General features: G+C 31.2%; 1 long non-coding RNA gene across 1 annotated transcript; it reads left to right on the top strand.

Moving 5' to 3' along the window:
* Positions 1-9,071: 9,071 nt before the first annotated feature.
* Positions 9,072-12,723, top strand: LOC123685232. Its single transcript, XR_006748274.1, has 2 exons — positions 9,072-9,800; positions 10,157-12,723. It is a non-coding gene; the product is annotated as an uncharacterized LOC123685232 (long non-coding RNA).
* Positions 12,724-15,750: the final 3,027 nt, after the last annotated feature.

Here is a 15,750-nt window from a genome sequence, read left to right on the forward strand (position 1 = left end):
TAAAAAAGAACATAAATGTCACTTATGTGATTATGCAGCCAACCAGAAGATTAACCTCAAAAGGCATATAGATTCTGTCCATTTGAATAAAAAAGAACATAAATGTCACTTATGTGATTATGCAGCCAACCAGACGATTAACCTCAAAAGGCATATAGATTCTGTCCATTTGAATAAAAATGGATAATTTAATATAATATATAATAATATAATGATGGAACATAAATAACACCTATGTGATTATGCAGCCAGCCAGAAAGTTTATCTCAAAATTCATATGGATTCTCTGCATTTGAATAAAAGAACATAAATGTCACTTATGTGATTATGCAGCCAGCCGGAAAGTTGATATCAAAATTCATATGGATTCTGTCCATTCGAATGAAAAAGAATATAAATGTCACTTATGTGATTATGCAGCCAGCCAGAAAGTTTATCTCAAAATTCATATGAATTCTGTGCATTTGAATAAAAGTGAACATAAATGTCACTTATGAGATTATGCAGCCAAGCATAAGTTTCTCCTCAAAAGGCATATAGATTTTTTCCATTTCAATGAGAAAGAACATAAATGTGACTTACATGGGTATGCAGCTAATCAGAAAAATAACCTCAAAAAGCGTATAGAATCAGGAAATGACCTCGAAAAGCATATAGATTCTGTCTATTTGAACATAAAAGAATTACTTATGTGATTATGCAGCCAACTGGAAAGTTTACCTCAAAATTAATATGGTTTCTGTCCATTTGAATGAAAAAAAATATAAATGTCACTGTGAGTATGTTTGAAGCTCGTAAGAAACTCTTAAAAGACATATAAATTGCATCAGTAAGATGATAAAGTGAGGTAGGAAAACAACAAACCTGCAAAATTGACAAATAGAGGTGCAGTAAACATTCCAGTGGCGTGGTTAATTGTTTCTTAGTAAGGATTAATATGACAAAATCTATATTTAACTTGAATATAAAAAATAAGTAAATAATTATATTTCTATGTATGTCTTCTCAAGAAGAAAATGAAAGCAAGCTAGTTTCATAATTTTTTTAAGGAATAATTTCCATTTTATGAGTTATTTTAGTAGATTTCTTATGTAAACAATATACAGTAAATAAACTCTCGTAAAATACAATGTTTTTAATTAATTAGTAATAAATAAATATACCTCATTTCTTACATAGTTTCAATAGAATGAAGAATTTCCCAAGATGAATATTAACCTGCGATCAGATTCTTCCATAGACCTATAACAACATGGACTGGCCCTCACGTGGCTTCTACTTGCATCGCTTTGCAGACTATCAAAGAAAGAGAGGTGTTGGGAAGGATGGAGTCATTGAATTAATGGCAACACATGCGAATATCCTATGAGAAAAAAGTGTTTTTAATTTTTTTTGGAGAAATACTGAGTTTTTTGCATGACTTGATTGTTGAAATGGCTATGGGAATAAGGCGTTTTTAATGAGAAATATTGAGTTATTCAGATGAAAATAGCATTGAAATAGCTTAATATGGCTATAGGAATAACGGACCCTTATTTTTTTTTTTAAGAAAAATATTGAGATATTCGGATCAGAATTGAATTGAAATAGCTTAACGATTCACATTTAGGAACTGTATGGTACAGATTTTCATGATATCTAAAATTTCTTCCAGAAAAAGGTGAATTTCATTGAGTGTTATCTAAAAGAAAATAGTTTTTAATTTCTATTCCTGAGTTTTTATGATTGATATTATATCAATAATATTATAGATAATTAAATTTAGATTCAATTAAATATAGCTACAAGTTTAACTGAATTTTAGGGAATTCAAAATATGTAATGAATAAGAACACAAGAGAAAATTTATGATATTTTTAAAATTCTATATATGTTGTCTTCAGAAGAAGTAGCCCAAATATTTTGAGAAATAGACTGAGGAAATGGTAAGTGCTATTAGGATACCAGTGTTGCTAATCGGTGGATTTTTATCCAACTTGCGGGTTTTTTTGAGCCTAGCGGATTTTTTTCGATTACTGATAGATGCAATAGATGTCGGGCCGGTTTGAAAGATATGGATTTCTTCAAATATGGTTATCATAAGTTACTAAGAGACCCTAGGCTCTGAGGCATATTGCTTTCACAGGCTAATACGTTCTATTGAGAATGTTTTAATCTGATGAAATATGTTGTAATGTTGATTAGTTATGAATCAAGGAATATTTTGAATCTGGGTTTTATTATGTGCATTAACATTTCCATTTCAACTCTTCAAGCATCTTATGAACCATTTCTAATAACTAAACCTAAGAATTCAAAGGCGTTTATGCACTCTCTTGTTAGTTCTTAGTTAAGGCATGCGCACGTGCTCGAACCACTTTCTACTTGTTCCATACTTTGATGTTTGATATTGATTGTGAAAAAATTAAATTTATTTTTTCAGATACACCTAATAATTTTCATCGATTAACACGAATAATGGCACATATAATGATAGAAACTGGTACTCGTTAATATTGAAATTCTATGCGGCGCACGCGCACTTCTATATTTTACCTAAGCCCTTAGTTCTTAGTTAATGGTGGATTTATGCACTGTAGCTAAGAACTAAGAATTGAACGTTAGCAAATCAATGAGGGCGTTTATGCACGTTTCCTAAGAACTAACACAAGCAGGCCAACTGTTAACTAAGGGCTCAGGTAAAATATAGAAGTGTGCGTGCGCCGCATAGAATTTCAATATTAACGAGTACCAGTTTCTATCATCTATCAAATTAAATTTAATTTTTTCACAATGAATATCAATGTCAAACATCAAAGTATAGACCAAATAGAAAGTAATTCGAGCACTTGCGCATGCCTCAACTAAGAACTAACAAGAGAGTGCATAAACGCCACTGAATTCTTAGGTTTAGTTCTTGGTTCATAGTTCTTAGTCTTGAGATACGGTGCATAAATCCACCATAAAAGTTGGTCAACTTTCTGGTGTTAGTGTTAGTTCTTAAGTAGAGTGCATAAACGCCCTCATTGATTTGTTAGCGTTCAATTCTTAGTTATTAGTTCTTAGGTTTAGTCTTAGTTCTTAGGAATGGTGCATAAACCCACCATAACCCACAATCCACCTAAACATGTATTGCAGGAACCTATAGGCAAACCAATTCGTTAAATATTAACCCTAGATGTCAGCCCCAGTGAAACCATATTGCAAATATTGTTAAATTAATATTCGGCATTCGTTGTAAACCAGAAAAAGCCAGTCTAATGTTTTCTTCAACTTGAGTCCATGGAAAATATCCAATTTTTTGAGTTTTTTTGAACTTTCTTTGAACTAGTGAATTTGTTTCGGAAGGCGCAAATTTTTTCAGATTTTTCAGTGAAGTAGCATTGGTAACACTGATTTTTATTTATAAGTTCTGTGGTTCTATGTCCCAATTCGCCATTTTATATAAGTTTGTCTATGGATGACTAAGTTGTTATTTATTCGTGGAGAGCGTTGTGGGTATATCATAGAGAAATTAAGAATTTTTTTGTCTATTGAGAACATTATCTTATTAGTCGGGGAAAACAGACAAGCTTCATGCTATCGTGCACAGTAGAGATAATACAAAACAAACACAAATAAATTGAGAATTTACGAAGTGTTGAAGTCAGAAATGGAAACATACTCAAAAATTTTCCTTGATGAAAATAATCATCACAGATTAAAGATGGAAATGGGAGAAGCTGATGATAGCTATGAAAAAGGAAACTCAGTTGACTTGGAGTAAGCATTCATTATTTTTTCTTGATACTGTAGACCAAATTTTAACTTTTTTCATAGTGAAAGTTATTTCTAGAAAGAACATGGCTTATTGTCTCTTCATTTAAGTAGATTTGTTTTTGCGATATTGAAAATTTTAATTATTTCTAAACTGTTCTTAGTCTTATGGCTGGTTTATGTACCATTTCTAAGAACTACCAACTAAGAACTAAACCTAAGAATTCAGTGGCGTTTATGCACTCTCTTGTTAGTTCTTAGTGGAGGAAAGCGCACGTCCTCGATCTACTTTCTATTTGTTGTATACTTTGATGTTTGACATTGATATTGATTGTGAAAAAATTTAATTTATTATTTTTCAGAGACACCGAATTGTTGATTATTTTTTGTTGACATGGCAGATGTTGACTGACATTATTTTCTTTATCAATTTCCATTGGTGAAGGAATGTTTTGATTCATTCCTGGATCTTTCATTAATTGGGGTTTTTTGAATACGATATCAGGAGATTTATTATCGGTTTTTTTTCTTTGTATCTATGGCGTTTTTGGTTGACTTTTTCTTTCTTCTTTTACGCTTTGAATCTTCCTGGTTTTTAGGTACTTCTCCTCCTGAAGAGGTATAAGTAGAAGTGCCGCTGACTTGGGACATTTCTGATCTGTAGAGAAGTTCGAAGACTGCGGCGCAAGTAGTAATCCGCTTAGAAATTTTATATAATCGAATTTGTTTACTCATAATAATCACTTTTTTGAAGAAATTCTCAAGGCACACTGAAATTATTCACATGTGCTCACCATGAAATGAAGGTTCAACACGAACTGTTCAATATTATTTTCTCTATTTCGCAATAAATCAAATACACTAGAATACACAGATACAAGATACTAATTTTCAAAATATATTTATTTTGAAATTGTGTAGATTAGATCTTGAAGATTTCAATAGTTCCTATGAAATAAAGTCTAATCGATTATATTATGTGATATTGAAATCTCTATTTCAAATCCTCTAACTAGGAAAATCAATGTAGTCAAGCAACAATACTTTTTACAAAGATGTCACACTTTGTGAAATATTCCATTGAAATATCATTATGAAAATTCGATTTTTTAGAAGAACACTTTTGAATGTAAATTTCCAGTGTTTGTTGAAATATCTTCAAATCTCTTATAATTGAAAATGTTACAATTATTTTTTTGGTTCTAGTTTTCAGTACACAATTGAGGATAAGAAAAATGAAATCATGGATATTGTTCAGCATTACACTGATGAGAATGGAATGAGATCGTCTCTTGAATATGAAAGAGGACAGTTTGCTTTCAACCAGAAAAGCAATGTCGATGGGCATATAGATGCTGTCCATTTGAATGAAAGTGAACATAAATGTCACTTATGTGAGTTTGCAACCAATCGGAAACATGAACTCAAAAGGCATATAGATTCTGTCCATTTGAATAAAAAAGATCATAAATGTCACTTATGTGAGTATGCTGCAAGCAAGAAAAAAAACCTTCAAAGACATATAGATTCTGTCCATTTGAATAAAAGAGAACATAAATGTCACTTATGTGATTATGCAGCCAATCAGAAACATGACATCAAAAAGCATATAGATTCTGTCCATTTGAACATAAGAGAATTCAAATGTCACTTATGTGAGTATGCAGCTGATCAGAAAAATAACCTCAAAATGCATATAGATTCTGTCCATTTGAACATAAGAGAATTCAAATGTCACTTATGTGAGTATGCTGCAAGCAAGAAAAAAACCCTTCAAAGTCATATAGATTCTGTCCATTTGAATAAAAAAGAACATAAATGTCACTTATGTGATTATGCAGCCAATCAGAAAAGTGTCCTCAAAAGGCATATAGATTCTGTCCATTTGAATAAAAAAGAACATAAATGTCACTTATGTGAGTTTGCAGCCAATCTGAAACATGACATCAAAAAGCATATAGATTCTGTCCATTTGAATAAAAAAGAACATAAATGTCACTTATGTGAGTTTGCAGCCAATCAGAAAAATAATCTCAAAAAGCATATAGATTCTGTCCATTTGAATAAAAAAGAACATAAATGTCACTTATGTGAGTTTGCAGCCGATCAGAAATATGTCCTCATAAGGCATATAGATTCTGTCCATTTGAATAAAAAAGAACATAAATGTCACTTATGTGAGTTTGCAACCAATCGGAAACATGAACTCAAAGAGCATATAGATTCTGTCCATTTGAATAAAAAAGAACATAAATGTCACTTATGTGAGTTTGCATCCAATCGGAAACACGACATCAAAAAGCATATAGATTCTGTCCATTTGAATAAAAAAGAACATAAATGTCACTTATGTGATTATGCAGCCAACCAGAAAATTAACCTCAAAAGGCATATAGATTCTGTCCATTTGAATAAAAAAGAACATAAATGTCACTTATGTGAGTTTGCAACCAATCGGAAACATGAACTCAAAAGGCATATAGATTCTGTCCATTTGAATAAAAAAGAACATAAATGCCACTTATGTGATTATGCAGCCAGCCGGAAAGTTTATCTCGAAATTCATATGGATTCTCTGCATTTGAATAAAAGAAAACGTAAATGTCACTTATGTGATTATGCAGCCAGCCGGAAAGTTGATATCAAAATTCATATGGATTCTGTCCATTCAAATGAAAAAGAATATAAATGTCACTGTGAGTATGTTTAAAGCTCGTTAGAAACTCTTAAAAGACATATAAGTTGCATCAGTAAGATGATAAATTGAGGTAGGAAAACAACAAACCCGCAAAATTGACAAATAGAGGTGCAGTAAACATTCCAGTGGCGTGGTTAATTGTTTCGTAGTAAGGATTAATATTACAAAATCGATATTAAACTTGAATATAGAATATAAGTAAATTATTATATTTCAAAATGAAAACTATCAATGGAGCGGAGACCATAGCCGAAATGTCTACAACAAAGAGGATATTGAGAACAACTGAAATGAAGATCCTAAGAACAATAACGAGATACAAATTGGCGGACAGACAGAAAAATTATATTATAAGAGGGAAGTGCCAAGTGGACGATGTGATCAGATGGAACCAGCATGTGGACAGAATGAGCCTAGACAGAATGGCAAAGATCACCAGGGACAACAAACCCCTCGGAAGAAGACCCATTAGATGACCACCAAAGCAATGGTGAGATAGCTGGCAATCCACGTCACAGGAAACATAGACCAGTAGGCGGTATGTCTTCTCAAGAAGAAAATGAAAACAAGCTAGTTTCATAATTTTTTTAAGGAATAATTTCCAATTTATGAGTTATTTTAGTAGATTTCTTATGTAAACAATATACAGTAAATAAACTCTCGTAAAATATTTTTAATTAATTAGTAATAAATAAATATACCTCATTTCTTACATAGTTTCAATAGAATGAAGAATTTCCCAAGATGAATATTAACCTGCGATCAGATTCTTCCATAGACCTATAACAACATGGACTGGCCCTCACGTGGCTTCTACTTGCATCGCTTTGCAGACTATCAAAGAAAGAGAGGTGTTGGGAAGGATGGAGTCATTGAATTAATGGCAACACATGCGAATATCCTATGAGAAAAAAGTGTTTTTAATTTTTTTTGGAGAAATACTGAGTTTTTTGCATGACTTGATTGTTGAAATGGCTATGGGAATAAGGCGTTTTTAATGAGAAATATTGAGTTATTCAGATGAAAATAGCATTGAAATAGCTTAATATGGCTATAGGAATAACGGACCCTTATTTTTTTTTTTAAGAAAAATATTGAGATATTCGGATCAGAATTGAATTGAAATAGCTTAACGATTCACATTTAGGAACTGTATGGTACAGATTTTCATGATATCTAAAATTTCTTCCAGAAAAAGGTGAATTTCATTGAGTGTTATCTAAAAGAAAATAGTTTTTAATTTCTATTCCTGAGTTTTTATGATTGATATTATATCAATAATATTATAGATAATTAAATTTAGATTCGATTAAATATAGCTACAAGTTTAACTGAATTTTAGGGAATTCAAAATATGTAATGAATAAGAACACAAGAGAAAATTTATGATATTTTTAAAATTCTATATATGTTGTCTTCAGAAGAAGTAGCCCAAATATTTTGAGAAATAGACTGAGGAAATGGTAAGTGCTATTAGGATACCAGTGTTGCTAATCGGTGGATTTTTATCCAACTTGCGGGTTTTTTTGAGCCTAGCGGATTTTTTTCGATTACTGATAGATGCAATAGATGTCGGGCCGGTTTGAAAGATATGGATTTCTTCAAATATGGTTATCATAAGTTACTAAGAGACCCTAGGCTCTGAGGCATATTGCTTTCACAGGCTAATACGTTCTATTGAGAATGTTTTAATCTGATGAAATATGTTGTAATGTTGATTAGTTATGAATCAAGGAATATTTTGAATCTGGGTTTTATTATGTGCATTAACATTTCCATTTCAACTCTTCAAGCATCTTATGAACCATTTCTAATAACTAAACCTAAGAATTCAAAGGCGTTTATGCACTCTCTTGTTAGTTCTTAGTTAAGGCATGCGCACGTGCTCGAACCACTTTCTACTTGTTCCATACTTTGATGTTTGATATTGATTGTGAAAAAATTAAATTTATTTTTTCAGATACACCTAATAATTTTCATCGATTAACACGAATAATGGCACATATAATGATAGAAATTGGTACTCGTTAATAATGAAATTCTATGCGGCGCACGCGCACTTCTATATTTTACCTAAGCTTTTAGTTCTTAGTTAATGGTGGATTTATGCACTGTAGCTAAGAACTAAGACTAAACCTAAGAACTATGAATTGAACGTTAGCAAATCAATGAGGGCGTTTATGCACGTTTCCTAAGAACTAATACTAGCAGGCCAACTGTTAACTAAGAACTAAGGGCTCAGGTAAAATATAGAAGTGTGCCATCGGCCATCGCCGCATAGAATTTCAATATTAACGAGTACCAGTTTCTATCATCTCATGTTCTTTATTCGTGTTTATCGATGAAAAGTATTAGGCGTCTTTGAAAAAATTAAATTTAATTTTTTCACAATGAATATCAATGTCAAACATCAAAGTATAGAACAAATAGAAAGTAATTCGAGCACTTGCGCATGCCTCAACTAAGAACTAACAAGAGAGTGCATAAACGCCACTGAATTCTTAGGTTTAGTTCTTGGTTCATAGTTCTTAGTCTTGAGGTACGGTGCATAAATCCACCATAAAAGTTGGTCAACTTTCTTGTGTTAGTGTTAGTTCTTATGTAAAGTGCATAAACGCCCTCATTGATTTGTTAGCGTTCAATTCTTTGTTATTAATTCTTAGGTTTAGTCTTATTTCTTAGGAATGGTGCATAAACCCACCATAACCCACAATCCACCTATACATGTATTGCAGGAACCTATAGGCAAACCAATTCGTTAAATATTAACCCTAGATGTCAGCCCCAGTGAAACCATATTGCAAATATTGTTAAATTAATATTCGGCATTCGTTGTAAACCAGAAAAAGCCAGTCTAATGTTTTCTTTAACTTGAGTCCATGGAAAATATCCAATTTTTTGAGTTTTTTTGAATAATATATGTTTCTATGAACTAGTGAATTTGTTTCGGAAGGAGCATATTTTTTTAGATTTTTCAGTGAAGTAGCATTGGTAACACTGATTTCTATTTATAAGTTCTGTGGTTCTATGTCCCAATTCGCCATTTTATATAAGTTTGTCTATGGATGACAAAGTTGTTATTTATTCGTGGAGAGCGTTGTGGGTATATCATAGAGAAATTAAGGATTTTTTTGTCTATTGGGAACATTATCTTTTTAGTCGGGGAAAACAGACAAGCTTCATGCTATCGTGCACAGTAGAGATAATACAAAACATACACAAACAAATTGAGAATTTACAAAGTGTTGAAGTCAGAAATGGAAACATACTCAAAAATTTTCCTTGATGAAAATAATCATCACAGAGTAAAGATGGAAATGGGAGAAGCTGATGATAGCTATGAAAAAGGAAACTCAGTTGACTTGGAGTAAGCATTCATTATTTTTTCTTGATACTGTAGACCAAATTTTAACTTTTTTCATAGTGAAAGTTATTTCTAGAAAGAACATGGCTTATTGTCTCTTCATTTTAGTAGATGTGTTTTTGCGATTTTGAAAGTTTCAATTATTTCTAAACTGTTCTTAGTCTTATGGCTGGTTTATGTACCATTCCTAAGAACTACGAACTAAGAACTAAACCTAAGAATTCAGTGGCGTTTATGAACTCTCTTGTTAGTTCTTAGTGAAGGAAAGCGCACGTCCTCGAACTACTTTCTATTTGTTCTATACTTTGATGTTTGACATTGATATTGATTGTGAAAAAATTTAATTTATTATTTTTCAGATACACCGAATACTTTTCATCGATAAACACGAATAACAGAACATAAAACGAAAGAAACTGGTACTCGTTAATATTGAAATTCTATGCGGTGCATGCGAACTCCATTATTTTAACTAAGAGCTTAGTTTTTAGTTAAAAGTTGATCAACTTTCTAGTGCTAGTATTAGTTCTTAGTACTTAGGTAAAATGTATAAACATCCTCATTGATTTGTTAGAGTTCAATTCTTAGGTTAAGTCTTAGTCCTTAGTTCTTAGGAATGGTGCATGAACCAACCATTAATTTCTTGATTTTAATGAAAAATGTCAGAATATGTTGACCATCTCTTTTTTTCCGAATAATGTAAAATATTTAGATACAATTCAATAATAGAGGAAGAAAGAGAAAAGTTTATTGATGGCCATCGACCTGAGGTCCTTCAGCCTATTACACTGCATATACATAAATATTAAAAAAAAAAGTACATTATGTATTTTCTAATGCTCTAAATAAAGTCTGTGTAGGGTGTTTTCTAAAAGTTGTGTCATCGAGATCTTTAAGGTTATTGAAAAACTTTCTGTTGAAAATACAAAATCAAGAATCAATTGGTTTACCTGGTTCTTGAATACAGCGCTTGGTTTGGCGGGTTATGCAATATATTGTTGGGATGTCTGATTTTTGAGATGATCCTAAGTGACGTTATCCCTGCCACCTTGAGATTTTTACTGCTGAAGTTCTACAATTTATATTTATATTGGGTGTTCATATTCAATTGAAGGTCGACATATGCTTTTATAAATTTTTGTAGCATTTTGGATGGTTATAACTTATTTTTTATATGTCAGTTTGGCAAAGTATTTGGCTCTATAGTGATAGTTTTCTTTTTTACTAGTTTCGTTTGCATGTTGAAATTCAGTTTATTATCAATCTGTACACCCAAATATTTCATTGAAGTAGAAATTTTTCCCTTTGGAATAATTTATTTTGTTGCATGCATTAATCCAGTTCTCTCTAAACTGCTGTATCATATTTTGAATATTTTTATTATACCTATTTATGCCTCTTTTGAAGTTTGAAATTGTTTATGAGATGTTTTTTGGTATGTAGCTGTTAATGTTACTATAGAGTATTCAAGATGTTGACATGAATTTGCCTATTAATTTCGTATTATAAAAATTTTTATTTCATCATGTATTAGCGTTTGAAATAACTTCTATGGGTTTTTTTTGGATGTTTCGGACATTTAATTGATCATGCCATATGGTCTTCTGTGCCACAAGACAAGCACTTCGGAGCATTATTGGTTTTGTACTGAGACATATTATGTGGTCCTTGTCATTTTCAAGTATTTTGGTGAATTTGTGCATGAATCTTTTATGGTCGAATTGTAAACATTTGTTGGAAGGTATAGGAGTTGGGTCTGGAGGATGGCTGGGATATACCAAATAGTGTTGATTCATGAAAAATAATCCATTATTCAAAAGTGCTTCAAATGATTCAATTTCACCCATAATTATTCTAATAAATCTTGTGGGTTTTGATTGGGCTCTTGAGATTATCCTTTTGCAGTATCTATGGTTTGTGATAAAAGATGCTGACTTATTTCTTCTTCTTTTATACACGTTTCCATATTTGAAATCACCATAGAGTAAGTTTGTTGAGGCTCTCTTCTTGTATTTGTCGGTTTTTGCGATGTTGTTTTCTTGTAACTGACTATTTTTTTCGCCTTCTTTAGCTCTGACAGGGCTTGTTCCAATTCCTTTTTATTAGTATTGGATTTGAGGATAAAGCGGAGAATGGTTTCGAGAATTATATCTCTGGACATAGGAAATATCGTATTCCAAATGGTCGACATTTGTATTTTATCTATTTCATTGTTTTCAGAATTAATATAAAATAAATTCGAATATTCGATCTTCTGGATTTCATTCATCTTGGCCTAAAGGTTTCTGTTTATTATTTTGGTTTATTTGTTTTGGTTTTCGATGTTTCTTGTTGTTGATTATTTTTTGTTGACATGGCGGATGTTGACTGTTCATTATTTTCTTTATCAATTTCCATTGGTGAAGGAATGTTTTGATTCATTCCTGGATCTTTCATTAATTGGGGTTTTTTGAATATGATATCAGGAGATTTATTATCGGATTTTTTTCTTTGCATCTATGGCGTTTTTGATCATTTCTTTCGTCTTTTACGCTTTGAATCTTCCTGGTTTTTAGGTACTTCTCCTCCTGAAGAGGTATAAGTAGAAGTGCCGCTAACTTGGGACATTTCTGATCTGTAGAGAAGTTCGAAGACTGCGGTGCAAGCAGTAATCCGCTTAGAAATTTTATTTAAACGAATTTGTTTACTCATAATAATAACTTTTTTGAAGAAATTCTCAAGGCACCTTGAAATTATTCACATGTGCTCACCATGAAGTTTCAACACGAACTGTTCAATATTATTTTCTCTATTTCGCAATAAATCAAATACACTAGGATACACAGATACAAGATACTAATTTTACAAATATATTTATTTTGAAATTGTGTAGATTAGATCTTGAAGATTTCAATAGTTCCTATGAAATAAAGTCTAATCGATTATATTATGTGATATTGAAATTTCTATTTCAAATCCTCTAACTAGGAAAATCATTGTAGTCAAGCAACAATACTTTTTACAAAGATGTCACACTTTGTGAAATATTCCATTGAAATATCATTATGAAAATTCGATTTTTTAGAAGAACACTTTTGAATGTAAATTTCCAGTGTTTGTTGAAATATTTTCAAATCTCTTATAATTGAAAATGTTACAATTATTTTTTTGGTTCTAGTTTTCAGTACACAATTGAGGATAAGAAAAATGAAATCATGGATATTGTTCAGCATTACACTGATGAGAATGGAATGGGATCGTCTCTTGAATATGAAAGAGGACAGTTTGCTTTCAACCAAAAAAGCAATGTCAATGGGGATATAGATGCTGTCCATTTGAATAAAAGTGAACATAAATGTCACTTAAGTGAGTTTGCAGCCGATCAGAAAAATAACCTCCAAATGCATATAGATTCTGTCCATTTCAAAATGAAAAAATTTAAATGTCACTTATGTGAGTATGCTGCAAGCAAGAAACAAACCCTTCAAAATCATATAGATGCAGTTCATTTAAATAAAAGAGAACATAAATGTCACTTATGTGATTATGCAGCCAATCTGAAACATGACATGATAAGGCATATAGATTCTGTCCATTTGAATAAAAAAGAATATAAATGTCACTTATGTGAGTTTGCAGCCAATCAGAAAAATAATCTCAAAATGCATATAGATTCTGTCCATTTGAATAAAAAAGAACATAAATGTCACTTATGTGAGTTTGCAGCCAATCAGAAAAATAATCTCAAAAAGCATATAGATTCTATCCATTTGAATAAAAAAGAACATAAATGTCACTTATGTGAGTTTTCTGCAAGCAAGAAACAAACCCTTCAAAATCATATAGATGCAGTTCATTTAAATAAAAGAGAACATAAATGTCACTTATGTGATTATGCAGCCCATCTGAAACATGACATCATAAAGCATATAGATTCTGTCCATTTGAATAAAAAAGAATATAAATGTCACTTATGTGAGTTTGCAGCCAATCAGAAAAATAATCTCAAAAAGCATATAGATTCTGTCCATTTGAATAAAAAAGAACATAAATGTCACTTATGTGAGTTTGCAGCCAATCAGAAAAATAATCTCAAAAAGCATATAGATTCTGTCCATTTGAATAAAAAAGAACATAAATGTCACTTATGTGAGTTTGCTGCAAGCAAGAAACAAACCCTTCAAAATCATATAGATGCAGTTCATTTAAATAAAAGAGAACATAAATGTCACTTATGTGATTATGCAGCCAATCTGAAACATGACATCATAAAGCATATAGATTCTGTCCATTTGAATAAAAGAGAATATAAATGTCACTTATGTGAGTTTGCAGCCAATCAGAAAAATAATCTCAAAAAGCATATAGATTCTGTCCATTTGAATAAAAAAGAACATAAATGTCACTTATGTGAGTTTGCAGCCGATCAGAAATATGTCCTCATAAGGCATATAGATTCTGTCCATTTGAATAAAAAAGAACATAAATGTCACTTATGTGATTATGCAGCCACCCGGAAAGATTATCTTAAAACTCATATAGATTCTGTCCATTTGAATAAAAAAGAACATAAATGTCACTTATGTGATTATGCAGCCAGCCGGAAAGTTGATATCAACATTCATATGGATTCTGTCCATTTGAATAAAAAAGAACATAAATGTCACTTATGTGAGTTTGCAGCCAATCGGAAACATGAAATCAAAAAGCATATAGATTCTGTCCATTTGAACATAAAAAAATTTAAATGTCACTTATGTGAGTTTGCAGCCAATCGGAAACATGACATCATAAAGCATATAGATTCTGTCCATTTGAATAAAAGAGAATATAAATGTCACTTATGTGATTATGCAGCCAACCAGAAGATTAACCTCAAAAGGCATATAGATTCTGTCCATTTGAATAAAAAAGAACATACATGTCACTTATGTGATTATGCAGCCAACCAGAAGATTAACCTCAAAGGGCATATAGATTCTGTCCATTTGAATAAAAAAGAACATAAATGCCACTTATGTGATTATGCAGCCAGCCGGAAAGTTTATCTCGAAATTCATATGGATTCTCTGCATTTGAATAAAAGAGAACATAAATGTCACTTATGTGATTATGCAGCCAGCCGGAAAGTTGATATCAAAATTCATATGGATTCTGTCCATTCGAATGAAAAAGAATATAAATGTCACTTATGTGATTATGCAGCCAGCCAGAAAGTTTATCTCAAAATTCATATGAATTCTGTGCATTTGAATAAAAGTGAACATAAATGTCACTTATGAGATTATGCAGCCAAGCATAAGTTTCTCCTCAAAAGGCATATAGATTTTTTCCATTTCAATGAGAAAGAACATAAATGTGACTTACATGGGTATGCAGCTAATCAGAAAAATAACCTCAAAAAGCGTATAGAATCAGGAAATGGCATATAGATTCTGTCTATTTGAGCATAAAAGAATTACTTATGTGATTATGCAGCCAACTAGAAAGTTTACCTCAAAATTAATATGGAGTCTGTCTATTTGAATGAAAAAGAATATAAATGTCACTGTGAGTATGTTTAAAGCGTGAAAGAATTTCTTAAAAGACATATAAGTTGCATCAGTAAGATGATAAAGTGAGCTAGGAAAACAACAAACCTGCAAAATTGACAAATAGAGGTGCAGTAAACATTCCAGTGGCGTGGTTAATTGTTTCTTAGTAAGGATTAATATTACAAAATCGATATTTAACTTGAATATAAAAAATAAGTAAATTATTATATTTCTATGTATGTCTTCTCAAGAAAAAAATGAAAACAAGCTAGTTTCATAATTTTTTTAAGGAATAATTTCCATTTTATGAGTTATTTTAGTAGATTTCTTATGTAAACAATATACAGTAAATAAACTCTCGTAAAATACAATGTTTTTAATTAATTAGTAATAAATAAATATACCTCATTTCTTACATAGTTTCAATAGAATGAAGAATT

This window comes from Harmonia axyridis, chromosome 7 (assembly GCF_914767665.1).
Source record: "Harmonia axyridis chromosome 7, icHarAxyr1.1, whole genome shotgun sequence".
NCBI lineage: Eukaryota > Metazoa > Arthropoda > Insecta > Coleoptera > Coccinellidae > Harmonia > Harmonia axyridis.